The sequence below is a fragment of the Panthera pardus genome, unplaced genomic scaffold (assembly GCF_024362965.1).
Source record: "Panthera pardus isolate Hobbes unplaced genomic scaffold, ASM2436296v1 HiC_scaffold_21, whole genome shotgun sequence".
Classification (NCBI taxonomy): Eukaryota; Metazoa; Chordata; class Mammalia; order Carnivora; family Felidae; genus Panthera; species Panthera pardus.
In genome coordinates, this window is record NW_026526777.1 from 998,127 (window position 1) to 1,014,806 (window position 16,680).

The 16,680-nt window shown below is 63.6% G+C and overlaps 1 protein-coding gene across 4 annotated transcripts in view; it reads right to left on the reverse strand.

Moving 5' to 3' along the window:
• The window catches only part of KCNN3 (potassium calcium-activated channel subfamily N member 3), a 115,407-nt gene that overhangs the window by 80,856 nt on the left and 17,871 nt on the right, over positions 1-16,680 (reverse strand). Inside the window, exon 1 of one of the 4 annotated variants that reach the window (XM_053908733.1) lies at positions 2,176-2,306. The exons of 2 other annotated variants lie outside the window; for them this stretch is intronic. The gene's annotated coding sequence lies outside the window, so the exon portion shown is untranslated. Of the gene's footprint in view, positions 1-1,658; positions 1,786-2,175; positions 2,307-16,680 lie in introns of those variants that run through there. One more of the 4 variants, XM_019431498.2, reaches the window with a different exon arrangement.

Here is a 16,680-nt window from a genome sequence, read left to right on the forward strand (position 1 = left end):
GGGGAGAGCCTGAGAACCAGGGACACTGTGTCCATGCTGTGTGACCTCCGACCTCTGACCACAACAGGTGCTTAATAAGTGCTTCTTGAAATTACTAAACAGAACTTTTACTTTTCCCTGACACTTACTGAGTACCGACTGCGTGCCAGGTCCCAGACTAGGCTTCTACACAAATTACCTCACATCCTCACCCTACAGACAATTCCACAATGTCTCCATTTACTGATTAAAAAAAAAACCAAAAAACAAAAAACAGAGAATAAGAGAGACTTTTCCAAGGTCACACAACTAACCCAGATTTTATCTACACACCAGATTATTCTTTCTTTTTTAATAATTTTTTTTAATGTTTTTATTTATCTTTGAGACAGAGAGACACAAAGCATGAGCAGGGGAGGGGCCGAGAGAGAGGGAGACACGGAATCCGAAGCAGGCTCCAGGCTCTGAGCTGTCAGCACAGAGCCCGACGCGGGGCTCGAACTCACGAACCGTGAGATCATGACCTGAGCCGAAGTCAGACGCTCAACCGACTGAGCCACCCAGGCGCCCCTATTCTTTCTTTTTTAATGTTTATTTATTTATTCTTGACAGAGAGAGACAGAGACAGAGAGAGACAGAGACACAGAGACAGAGCAGGGGAGGGGCAGAGACAGAGGGAGACACAGCATCCGAAACAGGCTCCAGGCTCTGAGCCGTCAGCACGGAGCCCGACGCGGGGCTCGAACCCAGGAACCATGAGTCATGACCTGAGCCCCCCAGGATTCCAGATGTTTCTATTCTTTGCCCCACCACGTGAGTTAGCTCCAGCCATCCTTGCACAGGCCAGCCACCGCCATCAGGGGCCACAGAGGGACTCGTGGCAGAGTGGGAACGTGTGCCAAATGCCCGCAAGCCACCCCCAACCACCAGCCAGCCCTTCCCAGACCTGCGACCCCTCGTTACGACACCCGCCTGTGCTACAGCGGTACCCTCGGCAGTATCATCAACCCGCTTTTGTGGCGGAGGAAACTGAGGCTCGGAGAAGTCAGCTCACCGGGTGAGCAGGCTTCAAGAAGCCAGGATTCCTCCAGACTCCGAGTCCTGCCGGCCCCGGTACCCTGTCTGCCCCGCAGTCGGGCCCTGCTGGCCTCCAGTCTCTGCCGTGAAGACCCTCGGGGCTGCCCGACCGCCTGCCCCAAGGCTGGGTGGAGCGTGGGGGCCTGTGTTCCCCGGCTTCCGAGCCGCCTCGTCGCCTGCCAGAATCGTCACGATTACGGCACATCTTCCCAGAGACGCTGAAGTTCTAAATGTCCTTGATCATTTGGGACACTTGAAAATGACAGAAAAACAGACTCCCGGGCACAAATATCAGCTTAACCAGGACAAGGGTGTGCGGGCACCTCCCCAAGCAAGCTGACGGCCCCAAAGTGTGTGTGTGTGTGTGTGTGTGTGTGTGTGTGCGCGCATGGGTGTGCGCGTGCGGCCGTGCGTGCGCGGAGTGTGCGAGCGCGTGTGCCAGCGTGTGCGCCCTCATACGTATGTGGTCCGCTGATGGCTTGTGTCGCCGGCCGGAGCCCCCATGTTGTGATTCACTTTGGGCCTGACGGCCTTCGGCCGAGCACGCGGGTCACGGGGCACCCCCAGCACGTCTGCCCTCGTCCCTTTTCCCACCTCTGTACCTGACCGGACGGTGAGCAGCGGTCAGCAGTAACGTCGCCCGCGCCGTCTTCACGACAGAACAAGGCCGCGGACAGAGAAGGTCCTCACGAGCCTCCGAAAGTTCGAAAGACCAGAATTCAAGTCCCGGCTCTGCCGTCCCCCGGCCGTGGGACACTGGACCTGTCGCGTAAGCTCTCTGGCCTCCTCCTCTGCAGGCCGGGTCTCACCTGCACCCGCACGCATGGGGCGAAGCAAGAGGAGCCACGGGGACAGACTCCTTCTTCGCCAACGGAAGCCGGACGCGCCCCCGGCACCGGCAGCTCAGAAAGGGCCGAACATGCGTGCCCTCCGGTCACACTGGGCACGCGTGCTGAGCACCTGGCCGCGGCCGGGCCCCGTGCAGGGTACTCAGCCCGCCGCCCCCGCCTGCTGAGCCTGGATCCCACCCGGCCGAGGAAGGGGCAGGTGAGCCGGGCCTGGAGACGCTGGGCTGGGACGGTCAGAAACGGGCAGAAGCCGGGGTGGCGGGACAAACACCTACAGGCGGCCCCTCTAGCGACCGGGGCGTGACCCTGAGCCCACTCCCTGAACGTGGGGCGTGACCAGGGGACGTGAGCGTGAGCCGACGTCCTGAACGTGGGGCGTGACCAGGGGACGTGACCCTGAGCCCACGCCCTGAACGAGGGGCGTGACCAGGGGCGTGACCCTGAGCGGATGTCCTGAACGTGGGGCGAGGAGTGCCCGCGGCACCTTCTCCCCGGAGATGCGACTCGCCGAGGAGACAGGCCCCGGGCCGGCCCTGCGCCGGGAGTCCTGGGGTGGCTGAGGCGTGTCTGACCAGACCCTGGGGCCGGATGGGGGGCTCAGCCCCTGCGGCCTCCCTCACTTCCCTGTTCCGGGTCCCCCACCGCGGCTCGGGTGCGTGAGACATATTCCCCGGGAGCACAGAGCCGAGGCCACACAGGTCACCCTCCTCTCGGACCCAGATGCCGCAGGGACGCTGTGGGCCAGCTGACGGGGGCCGGGCGGGAAGACGGCTCCTCGCCCGTCCTCAATCTTGGGGTGTTGCTCGGTTCACGACCCAGATGCCATGCGGGGTGATCCCTGCACCGAGCAGGCCCCCAGCCCGCCTGGGCCCCAGAACCGCCCGTGTCGCCAGGTCAGCCGCACCTCCGCTGGGAAGCCCAGTTTGCCCACCGATGTGCGCTGGCTCGACCGTCAAGGTGGATGCCCCAGCCTGGGGGGGGGGGGGGGAGGCGGAGTTTCCGATCTGTCCACCTCCGCGCGTGGAGGGTGTGGTCGGGCACGCGGCAGGCCAACAAGTGTCAGCCGAACGTGGCGTATTCGAAGGAAGGGCGCACGTGGCGAGGTGCGTCAGGCAGGAGACACTTGCACCCTGACTTTCCGGACACAGGAAGCAGGGTGCAGGGGAGGGCGGCGGCTGACGCTGACTGTGCGCTGCACTGCCAGGTGCTGGGGCGACTCCGAGCGACCCCCTGGAGCCCGGGACGCTTGCCCAGCAGCCCTGACCGAGGAGGAGGAGGAGGAGGCTGGATTCCAGCGTGGGAAGCAGGAACCAAAGGTCTGTGCTGGCTCCCCCCGGGGAGCGCTGGGACTGGAGGACGGCAGGGATGAGAAGGCACCTTCCAGGCCTTCCCGCGGGGGTTAGCCCCGTGTCACCTGCCCTGATGGGGCCCCAGCCACGTCACCGCTGAGCCTCGGTCACCTTCTGGCACAACAGACCCCAGCAGCCTCAGGTCAGGCGGGGGGTCTGCACCAGCCCAGCAAGTGCAGCCGGGCCCCACCTGGTGTGGGGCGGGCAGGCGGGGACGTGGCCAGTGAGGGAAGCCAGCCTTCCGCGAATAAAACCCACCGAGTCAAGTTGGCCTGGAGCGTTTCTCCGTGGCCTCAGCCTTGTCATTCCCAGAAGGGGATGGAACCTGGCGTGTAAGGGACACCACGCGGTTGACAACAAGGACACTCGGGGCTGAGCGGAGGGGGCCGCGTGATGCTCAGCGAAGCCGGCGTGACGGCCAAGACACCAATTAGGAGGAAATGACCCACCCCGGGCCCTGGCTCTCCCGCTGCCTGATGCCCCAAGGAAGGGAAAAAGGTCACTTGGGAGACTATGGCACCAAAATATCAAGTCAGATGGGTCACCCCCCAAGGCCACAAACATAATTCCAATTAAGGAGATACTTTCCTTTACAAGGTCTGAGCACAGGGGAACTGGCATATCATGAATTCTCTCCCGCCCGCTTGTCTGGAATTTATTTCCCTGCCCCACTTACAACATTGGCAAAGATTCCGTGCAATTCAATCAAATTTTATATTACGTGCTTGCCACATGGCCGGTGGAAACGCGCACGACGGGGTCTTTCCAACCGCTCCGAGGACGGCCCGACTCATCCAGACACACAGTCGGCACCTCACCGATGTTTGCTGGGGGGCTGGGTGTGGAGGGGCCCAGACGGCTCAGACTGGAGCCCTCCAGCAAGGCAGAGTGAAACCCGGGGCTTCTGTCCCCCACCCCCCATCAGGCAGTAGGGGGTGGGGGAAAGCTCACCCGCCAGGCACCACAGTCCCTACCCATCTAGGCCCGAGGGGCCCATGGACTCACTCCAGAACAATTAAATCAGAGTGTCTGCTGGTGAGGCCTGGACACTGACATGTTAAATTTTGAATATTTTGGTGATTCTGATGTGCAGCCAGGGATGAGAGCTGCTGGGCCAGGCGCACAAGAACATTCCGGAAAGCCGGGGCCACCATCACAGCCTGCAGGAGACACTGCCAAGTGGGCACCTGCACACATAAGTAGTGGAGGCCCAGAACCTAAGAGTGAAAAGGAAACTTAAAAGCCATCTAGTTAAATAGCCCAGGTCTCCCTGTAAGAGTCCCAGCACGTGGTCATTCAGTCGGCTTGACTACCTCCAGGGACAGGGAACTCACTCCCTATCAAGGCCGCCCATCTCTACTTTGGAAGGCTCCGATTGTTTCAGAGACCTGGATTCGGCCTTCTGGAGTGCTGTCCTTGGGTGAAGCCTTGCTCTGACGGTGGCGTCGCAGACGCCCGTGCCAAAAGTCCTCACTCTCAACACCCTCCCCTAGACACACACTTGCAACACAGAACGCCGCGCCTGGAGGCATCCTGGGAGATCAGCTAGTCGCCACACTTCGCTCTGTGTGAGGACACAGAGGCCCAAGAGGCCGGCTCAGCCCCCATCAAACACCAGCCTGTGTTGAGCTCAGAACCTGGGTGCTGGGGCCTCCCGGGCCACCCCATCCTGGACACCACCTCCCGCTTTCTCACCCGGCGGCTCTGCCTCCTTCTCCCATAAACACTGTGCCCCTCGTTACCCTTCCTTCCCCGCTGCCCGTGAGGAGGCGAGCGCTCCGGGCCGTGACAGCCTCCTCCCGCGTTGACAGGTGCTCATCCGCCACCAGGGGCGTCTTGGGAAGGCCTGTCGGGAGGGGCACATGTGCCCGGTTGGTCCCGGCAGCCCCGGGCCCTGAGTTACAGACAGCCACCTGACCCTTCCGCGCCGGCGTGCGGCAGAGCCCCACTCTGTCTCCCGTCCCTGTCACCGCGAGGGCTTCCCCTGCAGACGGCCACGGTGCCCCCACCAAGGCCGTGGTCCCCGTGTTTCTTCTGGCCAGCAGGAGCCCCTCTCTTCTTACGTGTTCCAGAATGTGTGAAACAAATAACTGTGCATTCTGTGTGGCTGGCTTTGAAGTCGTTTTATTTGCTCTTATTAAAACCTGTCTGGCCCCAAACCAATAAAACAGCAAGCAAGCACCTTGCCCTGCAGGAAGCTGCGTGCGTGCTGGGCTCCCAGCTCGAACCGAGCGTGCCCGGGCCGGGCCTGTCGCCTCCCGTCCACCCAGGTAGCGGGCCAGACTCGCGGCCCCTCCACAGCGGCTCTGGCAGCCAGTTGCAATGAACCAGTCAGTTCACCTCCGCTGGACGGGCCGCGTCTCCCGGCAGGCACGGGAGCGGGCTTTGGTTTCAAAAATGCCAAGTGAGGCCTACGGACCCGCCTGTGCCCCTCACCTCAGCCTCACCTCCCTGCCATCTTGCCCCTCCTCTGCCCTGCAATCTTGCCTCTGCCTACACCAGAGGCCCCCATCCCCTTCCAGCCCCATCCGGGAACCCCACTGCCAGCCTGGTGCCCGGAGGCGAACCATCTCCGCCCCCACACGGGGCAGAACCATCCCGAGCCTAGCAATGTCTGGGCCGAATGAAAATTTTAAGACGCCCAGGAATCCCATATGGTGAGAAAAACAACCGCCCGCAGGCTCCGCGGGCTGCCTGAAGGCCGTTCTGGAGCCTCCCAGCTAAGGAAGAGCCTGTCCGTGCGCCCCCTGAGCACCCAGGCAGCCGGGAGCAGGACGCTGAGGGCACCTCCACGGCCACGTCCCCCCCGGGGCACGAAGGCAGCAGGTCCTCGGCCAGATGCTGGGACTCAGCTGGAGGGGCCTTCTAGGCGAGCTGCCCCCCACCCCACTCCAGGCCAGGAAAGTGAGGCCCAGAGAGGGACTCTGTCCCGCCCAAGGCCACACAGCCATAGCAGAAAGCGCTAACCTGGCCCTAAGTCTCCAGAAGCTGGGCCAGTGTTTGCCCCACCCGCCTGTCGGGCAGGACCCTGTGTGACTCACTGCCATCCGTCCGCGGGGACCGACCCCGTCTGGGGAGCAGGTGTTCCTGCCGAGGCTGTTTCGGGGCGAATCAGAGAAATAACTTCTGGAAAATAAGTAAAGTTCTGCACCATACGGTGGCCGAGGGGACTAAAACAAGCTCTAGTCCCCAACATAGAGACCCCTCTTCTGGGTTCTTCTTCCTGCGCGCGGGACGCCGCACGGACGTGGAGGGATGGCCGTGCAGGGACCGGCTGGGCCGCGTGGGTCCCAGCGATTGCGTGTGCAGGCCGGCGCGGACGGAGCGGCACCCACCGACTTGCCCGCGTCCTCCTGCCCCCTCTCTCTGGCACCAACGTGGTCGGAGGAACCCTCAGCCCAGAGCCTCCCGCCCGTGTGTGCAGAGCCGGGGTCCCGCCGCCCGGACGGCCTGCCACACCTCGGGGAGCCGGGGGTCTCCGCCCCTCTAGGTACTTATCGCATCCGCTTCCTTCCTGCAGGGACTTGCAGCCCGGACCTCAGGCAGGCGCTCACCCGCCCCAGCGGGTTCGCATCAGAGCTGCTGCGGGGGGACCCCGCGGTCCCCGCAGGGCGCTCTTCCAGGGACTGACCCCAGATTCAAACTCTACAAGGATGTACGCGTCAGGCCTGAGGCTACCGTTGTCACACAGGCGTCACTCGAGCCTCAGCACAACCGTGGTCCCCACTTGACAAACGAGGACACAGGAGGCTCGGGGTGATTGCAGTTTGCTGAGATCACGAGGTAAGCGGAGAGCCTTCTGATTCCGTGCTGCCCGTGGCCGCGGCCCCTTGGCCGCCACTCACCTGAAGCCACGGCTGCCGGCTCATTGTCTCCGCAGGCACGGAGCCCCCGACTCCAGCCAGCGGACGCCTCCGCGTGGGGCCGGCCCCCGGGAAGCCAGGCCACGCCGTCCGTACGGTTCCGTCACTGTCCTTAACACCCACCAGGCAGAGGAAGAGTCCTCTCTTCCTTCCAGACTTCCCGTGAGAAGACCAGAGAGTGCACGTGGAAACACTCTGCTCCCGGGCCCCGGCGTTTACGGTCTGCGCGAGGGGTGAGCGTGCACCCCGGGGCCGGGGGCCGGTGTGCGCCCGTCACCCGCCGCCATCAACAGGAACAGTAACAATTAACGTGATACCAAAGTTTCCCTGTGTAGACAGTGAATCGTGCGATCCGCCGCCACAGGGTCTGAGAGACTTGGGGGCCGGCCCTGCCCCTCCGGCCCACGCCTCCCAGCCTCCACACCCACCACACAGAGGCGGGGGCTGGGATTCGCAGACCTCGGCCAGGGCCCCTGCTCAGGCTCCGCACAGGCCTCGTGTCTGGATCACGGCATCATCAGCGGACACAGTTTTCAGCGAGGCAGTGTCACGGCACCTGCGTTAACCTCGATTACCCGGCCTCCCTTTCGGGTGACCCCATCTGTTACGGACAGTCTCACGCCTGCCTGAGCCCTCGGTGACTTGAATTTCTCAGCACCCAGGAGGCTGTAACTCTGGAGAGGACCGAGTATCAGAATGCATCTGCTACCAAGTACTTGCGTCCTGGGTATCTGCTTAGGGTTCTCCTGCTTACAAAGCATTTTTTGGCCAGGTTTCCTATTTGATTTCGGGGAGGCAGGGAGAGCCACTCCCATCTCAGAGATGGGAAAACTGAGGCTTGGGATATTTGCACAATTCCCCGAGGTCACACAGGCGGGGGCCCCAAATCTCCCAACGTTGTTTTCTGTACAAGCCCGTGAGTGTGACCTGCGTGGGACCCTTGGGAACGCGACCCCCGGGCTTCAGCGGGCGGGCAGCCGGCCACCAGGCAGGCAGAACAGCGTGTGCGGGCGCTTGGAGGCAGGTCTGCCCGGGAGCAGTCACGCCTGCCGCGCAGACTCATCCTGTACCTTGAGCATCTCTCACTGACAGAAAGAAAGCAAAACCAGAAACTCGGAGAAGAATATGTCCACACCAGAAAAACAGGCAAACGTAGAGGCCAGACCCCTGCCTCCGGCGTTGGGCTGGGAGAGCGAGGAGACGGCAGGCCTCCCACAGCCCCTTCGAGGTGTCGCTCACACGGGGACGGGGACACGGTGCCGTCCGCTCGAGGACCCCCTGCCCCGTGTCTACCGCGCCCTGCGCCGGGCCCAGGATGTTAGTCCCGAGCTGATCGCCAAGATCCCCCTCCAGGGGCCTCATTTTACAGATGGGAAACTGAGGCACCAAGCAGGAAGTGAGCGGTCTATGGCCGACTTGCCAGGGCGGGGCTGAGCCACCACGTGGGCCTGTCCTTCTGTGGGTTCTGGGTGGCCACGGCTATGAGCCACAGCGGGGTCTGGGGTGCTGAGTGGGGCAGTCTTGGAGCGCTTGCCGCCTCCTCCCTGCCACGTGCCCCTCCCCGGCCCCGCCTTGCTCTCCGTACCCACGTGGCCTCCCCCCTGCGCTGTGTCCATTTCCCTGTGTCCCAAGAACAGAGGTGACGATCGTCAGCTCAGGGTTCCTGGTCTGAACAAGCTCCCCAGGCTCCACAGCCCCGGGGCTCCCGTGGGCGGTCACCCCAGACCCTAGACTCTTCTGTGCAGGGTCTGCGTCCCATTTGTCTCTCTGTCCCATTACCTCACACAGGGCCTGGCACGTAGGAGTAGGTACTCAAGTACTTGGTGAGGGAATGAATGAATGAATGAATGAGTGAATGAATGAAATATCATGCCAAATTCCCAAGGAGGCAGAATCAAGCTGAACTACCCCATCACAGGTCTGAGCATCCAGGTGGTAAAGTGCACTTATGGTGGGGCCGGGGTGGGGTGGGAACAGGGTGGGGTGGGGGTCCTGGGGCAGAGGGGTGGGGTAGGGGGTCCTGGGTCAGCGGGTGGGGTGGGGGGTCCAGGGATGGGGGTTGGAGGGTCCTGGGGCAGAGGGGTGGGGTGGGGGGGTCCTGGGTCAGCGGGTGGGGTGGGGGTCCAGGGACAGGAGGGTGGGGTGGGGGCGGGCGTCCCGAGCCACCTTTACTTTCCTCATCTCACTGACTAAACAGATACTCACTTGTTCTGAACCCATCCTCTCAGCCGCTAAGCATAACCTGTGAGCAGAGACCCCCAAGCAGCCCCCACCCGGCTCCTTGCCCTGGGGAAGCTGTGGGGCCAGTGCCAAGGCTAACAAACAGCAGAGGGATGATGCTCGTGGAGGAGAGCCCGTCCTCCCCCACAGCCGTCCTCCCTGCACGGTGCTCGGGGCCGGGCAGGAGGACCGGAGGCTGGGGCCCGGCACCCAGTGCCGACGGTGACAAGCCTTAACCAGGTCGGCGTGGAGGAGCAGGATGGCTCTCCAGAGGCACCGAGGTCACTCCGAGGTGTCCCTAGCTTCCGGGCGGCCCCTCCCAGTCCACTGTTGTGTCACTGGGGCCGGGGGCCGGGGGGCCCAGGGGAACCAAATGTCTCCCTGCAGAGCCCAGCTGGGCCCTGGGCTGTGAGTGTGGGGAGCGTCCCTGCGGAACCGTAAGGGGCCAGGTGACGAGAGCCACGGGATTGGGGGAAGTCACCCGGCTGCGTCCAGCTGCCACCAGCTGGGAGTGTGTGGGACAGCCGGGAGACACGGGCCAGGTGGCCAGAGGTGGACGGACACGTACGGAACAAAGGGTCACGGCTCTGGAGAACGTCCTCGCTGGAGCTGGCCGGTCTTACGAGCCAGGACTTGGCCAAGGTCCCCGAGCTGCCGGGTCTAGATCTGGAATCCAGCTCCAGAGACCCCTGCGCTCCTTCTGTGAACCACACACGCTCCACGTCGTTCATAGCAAACACTCACGTGCCGCCCCTCGGCCCAAATCCCTCCGTGGCTCCCCGGGGCCTCCGGGAGAAAGCTGGATCCCCTGAGCACGGCACCTGCATGACGTGACCCCTGCTCACCTCGCTCGGGGCACGGACCTTCCCCTCCCGGCCTTCAAGACCCAGCTGCGGGCTCGCTGCCCCCGCCGCCCGACCCTCCCGAGAGGCCTCCTCTTGTCCGCCTCCTCCCGGGGAGCCCATCTGAGCACATTAACGACCGCGGAGCAGGCCGTGAGCTCTTCGAGTCCAGGAACCAGAACTCTTCTCATCTCTCGGTTTCACCCCGGCCTCCAGCACTTAGCACAGCGCCCGGTGTGTGAGAAAAACTCCATTAATGTTCATGGAATTAATTTTCCAATTAAGAAGCGAGCGAGCGCCCGGGCAGCCCGAGAGAGGACAGACAGGAGCACTCTCAGTCCCCCTCCCCCGCCCTCCGTGTGCGTGACCGCGGCGGGGTCTCCGGCCACAGCCAAGGGGCCAGCAAGGTGGTACCCCCGCGGGGAAAACGGCAGCAAGGCCCAGGGGCCCCTCGGCTGGGACAGGCGCAGGTCACAGAGGGTGGTGGCCGAGCAGGTGCGCTGGCTGCCGAGTCCACTTGTCCCCGAGATGAGCCCGCCAGCACGCGGCTACTGCCACAGAGGGAACCGCGATCGGCGCCCTCCGGAGGCCGGGTGGTGACGTGCGCACCCGCCCACCCTGTTCCCAGGCTCCGGGAGCCGGCGCCGGAACAGGAGCGGGCCCCCATGACCGAAAGGAGACCCCTTGGGGGCCCTCAGCTGTGATTGCACACCTTTTCCCTTCCACGTCCCGTGTCCCTACGCGAGGTAGGAACCGGGCGTTACACCTGCTGTGCGTCCCCGCCACCACCCACTGGGAGGGAGGACGGTGCCCAGCACCCGGCCTGCGCACAAAGAGGGTGGCCCACGCGCGGGCGGCCACGGGCTGGCCCAGACCCCACGGCTCCGCGGGAGGGTCACTGTGCTCAGCCAGGCTCCGCTGTCACCTGGCAAAGTGCCTGGGGCAGACCCACAGCCGCGCATCTGAGCCTTTCCTCCGCGGTCCCGGCCGCCAGCGGGAGTGTTTGGGTGGCGGAGAGCAGACAGCACGCCGTGCGGACGGCCACGTCCAGACCTGCCCCTCAGACCGCTGGCTGCTCCTGCGGGAGGCGCCCCGGGAGTCAGCCTGCCGGTCGGAGGGAACGGCACTGGAGACTGTGTTTCCCTGTTTGGTCGGCCTCTTGGTCTCTTGTAATTTATCTAGTATTTCCCAAAAGGTCACCGGGTGGCGATTTCAATATCGTAAAGTTTGGAGAGATGCTGCGAAAGAAGTGTGCAAATTCCACGGGTTTACACTGGCTTAAAGGTGGTGTATTTTATGAAAGCGTCCATACTGAGTGCACTTTGGATAGGATTTGGTGACCGATTGGTTAGAGACCCAAAAGGCCTTGCTATTAAAAGCCCCGCTGTTGTGGGGGCGGGGGGGGGGGGGGGTAAAAAGAAACAGATCAAAGGCATTTGCCAAGTAGGGTTTGTGGCCAGGCGAGAAGGCGGGGACGTGGTGGGTGACATCACGGAGGAGCCGCCCGAGGCAGGGAACCCCGACTGCCCCCTCAGGGGCCCCAGAGCTAAACCCAGTGTTTGTCACCCGAGGGAAGCTGAGCGAGGAGCTGTCTGAGGGACGAGAGCCCGGGCTGGCTGCAGGCCCCCTCTTGCTCCCGAAGCAGCGGGACACAACGTCCCGGGGCTGAGGGACGGCTGAGGGTCCGCGCTCCCTCGGGCCCGCAGAGCCTCACACCGCCCGAGCCCCGCCCCCACTGTGTCCCCCTGACGCCCTGCCCGGTGCCAGACCAGGTACGCCGCAGGCCTTGTGGGGACCAGCGTCCCATCCCCAAAGCCACCAGGAGGAGACTCACGGGGACACCGGGCTAAGTCACCCTGGAGGGACTCGTCTAGTAACGGCGGCCCTGGACAGACACCTCAGGGTCAGCCCTCGGGGCAAACGCTTCCTCTCCCTCCAGACCCCACGCCAAGCAGAATGAGAGGCAGGGGGAAGAATGAAAAAATAATCCCCTCCCCTGGCTGGGTCCTCCCCGGGGCCCGCGTTACCGCCCTCAACCCCGCACACCTGCGCCGGCAGCTGACGTTCGTGTCGGGGGCGGGGCTTCTAAAAACCCTGACACCCGGGGTTGCACCCCGACCCATAAACAGGGCAGGAGCCGGAAGGAGCTGGAAGCGTCAGCACCGGAAAGATCCGGCTGATTCCAAAATGTAGCCGTCTGGGACCCGCCGAGGGGGGTGTGACTGTTACCCCCGCTGAACAAGGAAACTGATACTCAGGGAAGTTAAGTCTCAGGTCACACAGCCGGTACTGATGGAGTCGGGATCTGTGACTCCAGCGCGGGGCCCCCCAAACTCCAAATTTCTGCAGGCACTGTCCCGCCTCCGCCCCCACCCCTCCCACCCATCCAGGCTTCCCCAGGACCAGGACCCCGCGGGCGGCCCTGGGGGTGTGGGGCAGCCCACTTCAGTTCTCTCCAGAACAAAGCCTGGCCTGAGAGCAGGGGGATGTGGGAGGGAAACACTGAAAAGTACGTGTGTGGGTGAGTCCCAGGCAGGTGAGGAGGAGGAGGGCAGGGAGGCAGGTGAGGAGAAGGAGGAGGGCAGGGAGGCAGGTGAGGAGGAGGAGGGAGGCAGGTGAGGAGGAGGAGGGAGGCAGGTAAGGAGGAGGAGGGCAGGGAGGCAGGTGAGGAGGAGGAGGGAGGCAAGTGAGGAGGAGGAGGGCAGGGAGGCAGGTGAGGAGAAGGAGGAGGGCAGGGAGGCAGGTGAGGAGGAGGAGGGAGGCAGGTGAGGAGGAGGAGGGCAGGGAGGCAGGTGAGGAGGAGGAGGGCAGGGAGGCAGGTGAGGAGGAGGAGGGCAGGGAGGCAGGTGAGGAGAAGGAGGAGGGCAGGGAGGCAGGTGAGGAGGAGGAGGAGGGCAGGGAGGCAGGTGAGGAGGAGAAGGGAGGCTGGGGAGCCAGTAAGTGAGGGAGGGACCGGAAGGCTCAGACCAGAAGCCCGGGGTCAGTCGGCCTCTCCACTGGCTGTGTTTCTCGGGGCACATCACTTCCCTCTCTGAACCCCAGGTCCCCCACTCCTGGGTCTGAGCGGGTGTAGGTATAGGAACACGTGTGGCCTCCTGCAGGCAAACCCCCAGCCCTCAGGGGGGCCTGGCCAGGCTGGGGAGCCCAGTGCACCTGCTGACCCTATGACCCCAGGAGAGGAGCCCCTGGGGGTCACACCCCACACCTGCCCAGACTGACCCCCTGAGCAGGGCTGGTGGCAGGAGGCCGGCTCCACCCCACCAAGTACTGCCCCCCGCGTGGGGCCGAATGGACCCGACATCTGGAGTCACCCCACCTGCCTGAAAGCCCCCCACTCCCCTCCAGGCCGCCGACCCGCGCCCTGTGCTGGCTTCTTCCCAGGTGCCACACAGCGTCTGGTATCCCCACGGGGCTCAGGGCCACCCTCTGTGACCTTCCCTGGGCCTCCGTGACTTCCTGTCTGTGCCACTCTGTTCCTGATGCAAACCTCTCTCCTGGCACACGTCACCCACCACGTGCTCACGCCTCTTTCACCATGAAGACCCTCAAGGGAAGGGTCTGGTGTCAGCAGAGGCAGCAAAGCACCAGGGTCAGGATGCCCCCCCCCCCGGTCATCGCGGGGGGGGGGGATCCCCGCTGGCGCTTACAGTCTACACTGCGTGAAGCGCGGTGACTGTAAATGCGATGGTGTGTGTAGAGAGGGGCTCTGCACAGGGCCGGCTGCTCCACGGGGAGGTCGGTAAATGGGGCCACGAGCCCCGTTCCGTGTCCGTGGTCGGCACGCCGAGCAGGAGCCCCGGCCCGCAAAGCTCGGCGCCTACTGTGTACGCGGCCCCGACAAGCTGCTCAGCCTCTGCGGGAGCTAGATGCCCGCTCCCCGGCTGGGCTCGCCCTGTGGCCGCCGTGCAGACCCCCTTCTCCGGGACACGGAGCTGCCCTCCCGGTGCCAGCAAGCCTGCAGCCCGGGGCTGGGCGAGGGCCCAGGGCGGGAGGAGCAGGTGGCAGGGCCCGCTTCGCAGCCAGGGGCAGAGACCCTGGGAAGCGATGCCCGGAGGTGCCCGGGGGACAGCCGGGGACATCCACGAGGGGCTCTCGGCCACACTGCCCTCAGCGCCCCAGGAAAGCCTATGATGCAGACGGCAGACACGGCCGCTCAGAGACGCGGTGGCCCCCGGGGACTCTCAGGGAAAGCTGTGTGTGCGTGAGGGGGGGCTGGGGGTCCATGAAGCCCCTGCACGTGAGAGGCCCGCTGGGCTGAGGGCAGGGGGACAGAGAGGCCAGCAGGGAAGGCACAGGGGCCGAGAGACACACAGCCCCCCACCCTCACGCTCCCCACGTTCCTCCAGGCCCCCCAGGATGCAAATCAGGTGCCGGCACAGATTTGCATAATCATGCATATTAAACTTACGGTCTCGTCAGGTTTTGGAGCCTATAAAGCAATTTTGCTACCTTTAACGGAGAGTAAGAATCACGGCGAGAGATCTCCTGTCCTTTCCTCATTCAACGTGAAGTCCCAGAATGTGAAGTTGGGGGGGTTTTCCTGGGGTCTCGGGACGGCCACTCTGTTGACACCTCGGCGGAGGTAGGAAGGGCCCCGCGTCAGGTGCGCCTCTCACTCCGCCAGAGAGCAGTCTGGTCCCAGGGGGCAGAGAAGGCAGAGAGGGCGGATGGGACCATCATCAGGTCATCTTGGGTCCCTGGGTGATTGGGCGACAATGGGGGCCCCAGCCTGGGCTTGAATCGCTGCTTATTCTTCGCAAAGTGCTCTCACTCCGCCCTCTCCGTTGGTCCCCCGTCATGTTGGAAGGGCAACCTCCTTACCCCACCCTGCGGCTCCTCCCTACCCCACCCTGCAGACTGTTCTTACCCCACTCTGCTGCTCGTCCTCACTCCACCCTGCGGCTCCTCCCTATCCCACTCTGCAGCTCGTCCTTACCCCTCCCTGGGGCTCAGGAGGCTGGCCCCAGAGAGGGGCAGCTGCTCACCAGGATCAAACACGGGCCCCTCACGCTGTTTCCACTGCACAGGGGTAGGGAGCGGACCCCTTCCCACCCCTGCATCCCTCCTTGCCCAGGACAGACATCACAAATCAATCACCACACTCTCCCCACCAAGCTCACACCTTGGAATCCTTCTCAACACAGCCCTTCGGGCAGTTAGTGCCAATCGTTCAGGGCAGACCCCTGATGGAACCTGCTTGCCCCTTCCTACACCACACCCCACCCTCTCCTCCACATCCTGCCCACGTCGCCATGCGCCACGAGCTTCTGGGAAGGGCCTACGGTCTCAGTGCAGCCTGGCCGCTCACCCACCCACTGGCTTCAAATGGGCTCCAAATGGAACCAGATGCACCTGCATTGGGGAGCAGGCCCAGAAGGGGGGTCTCACCCCCCTCAGGCAGTCACACAGGTGCACTGAGGCCCCCAGTGACTGACACACGTGTGCCTCAGGCACAGCGGGGCCCGCGGTGTCAGGCTCCAGAGCAGACCACGCCTTGCTGTCTCTGGCAAAGAGCCTCCGAGGGTTCAGGCGGAAGAGAGGCCGAGCACACGGTCCTGGGGCCCAGCGCCTCGCCAGCCCGGGGACACCCTCCCCACCCCACCCCCCACGTCCGCTGAGCCTATCCAGTCTAGAGAGAAGCTCCCACAATCCTTCCACGTGGGCCCTCCCACAACGCTGTTTAAATCACGGTAATAAGACTCTGAAAGTGCTCATTTAGATCTTCACGCACGCCCTGTTATGCAAGGTGGGAAAATGTGGGCCCCAGCCTGTCTCCTGTCCCCCCTCCTCGGGAGACAGCGGCCGCCCAGCTGGGGCTTTCCTTCTGGAAGCCGGCAGGTGGGACACACCCTTGTCCCAAGTCCTGGCCACGTCTGAGGGCCCGTGTGGCCCCAGCTCACGGCAGCCACCCGCACCCCACATGCCTCACCCCTGCCCTGCCCTCCTCCCTGCGGGGTCGTGAACGCCCAGTCTCCATATCACCTCCACTGCCCCTGTCGCCCCGCCAGTTTCCCTCTCCTGGACTATCTCCACACAGACAGCGCGGGAGGAGGGAGAATTCTCCGGGAGAATTTTATCACCGACCTTATCTAGAAGAGTTGGAACGTGGTAACAATAAAAGGCAGACTGACTTTGACTTAGTTGTTTCGGTTTTTTTAAATTTTTTTAATGTTTATTTATTTTTGATAGACAGAGCATGAGCGGGGGAGGGGCAGAGAGAGGAGGAGACACAGAATCCGAAGCGGGCTCCGGGCTCCGAGCTGTCAGCACAGAGCCCGAGGCGGGGCTCGAACTCACAGACCGTGAGATCATGACCTGAGCTGCCCAGGCACCCCCATTTTTCACCCTCTCTGCAGAAGACGCTCCCCCTGGCCGTCTGCACTGCCCCACCCCCGCCCCACCCCTGCCCATGCAACCTGTCCACACGGGCCAGGTCTCATCTCTGGAGAGGCAGCCAAGGAGAAGAGCAGAGAGGAAGCCCAGCCCAAGAGGCACCGCCTCC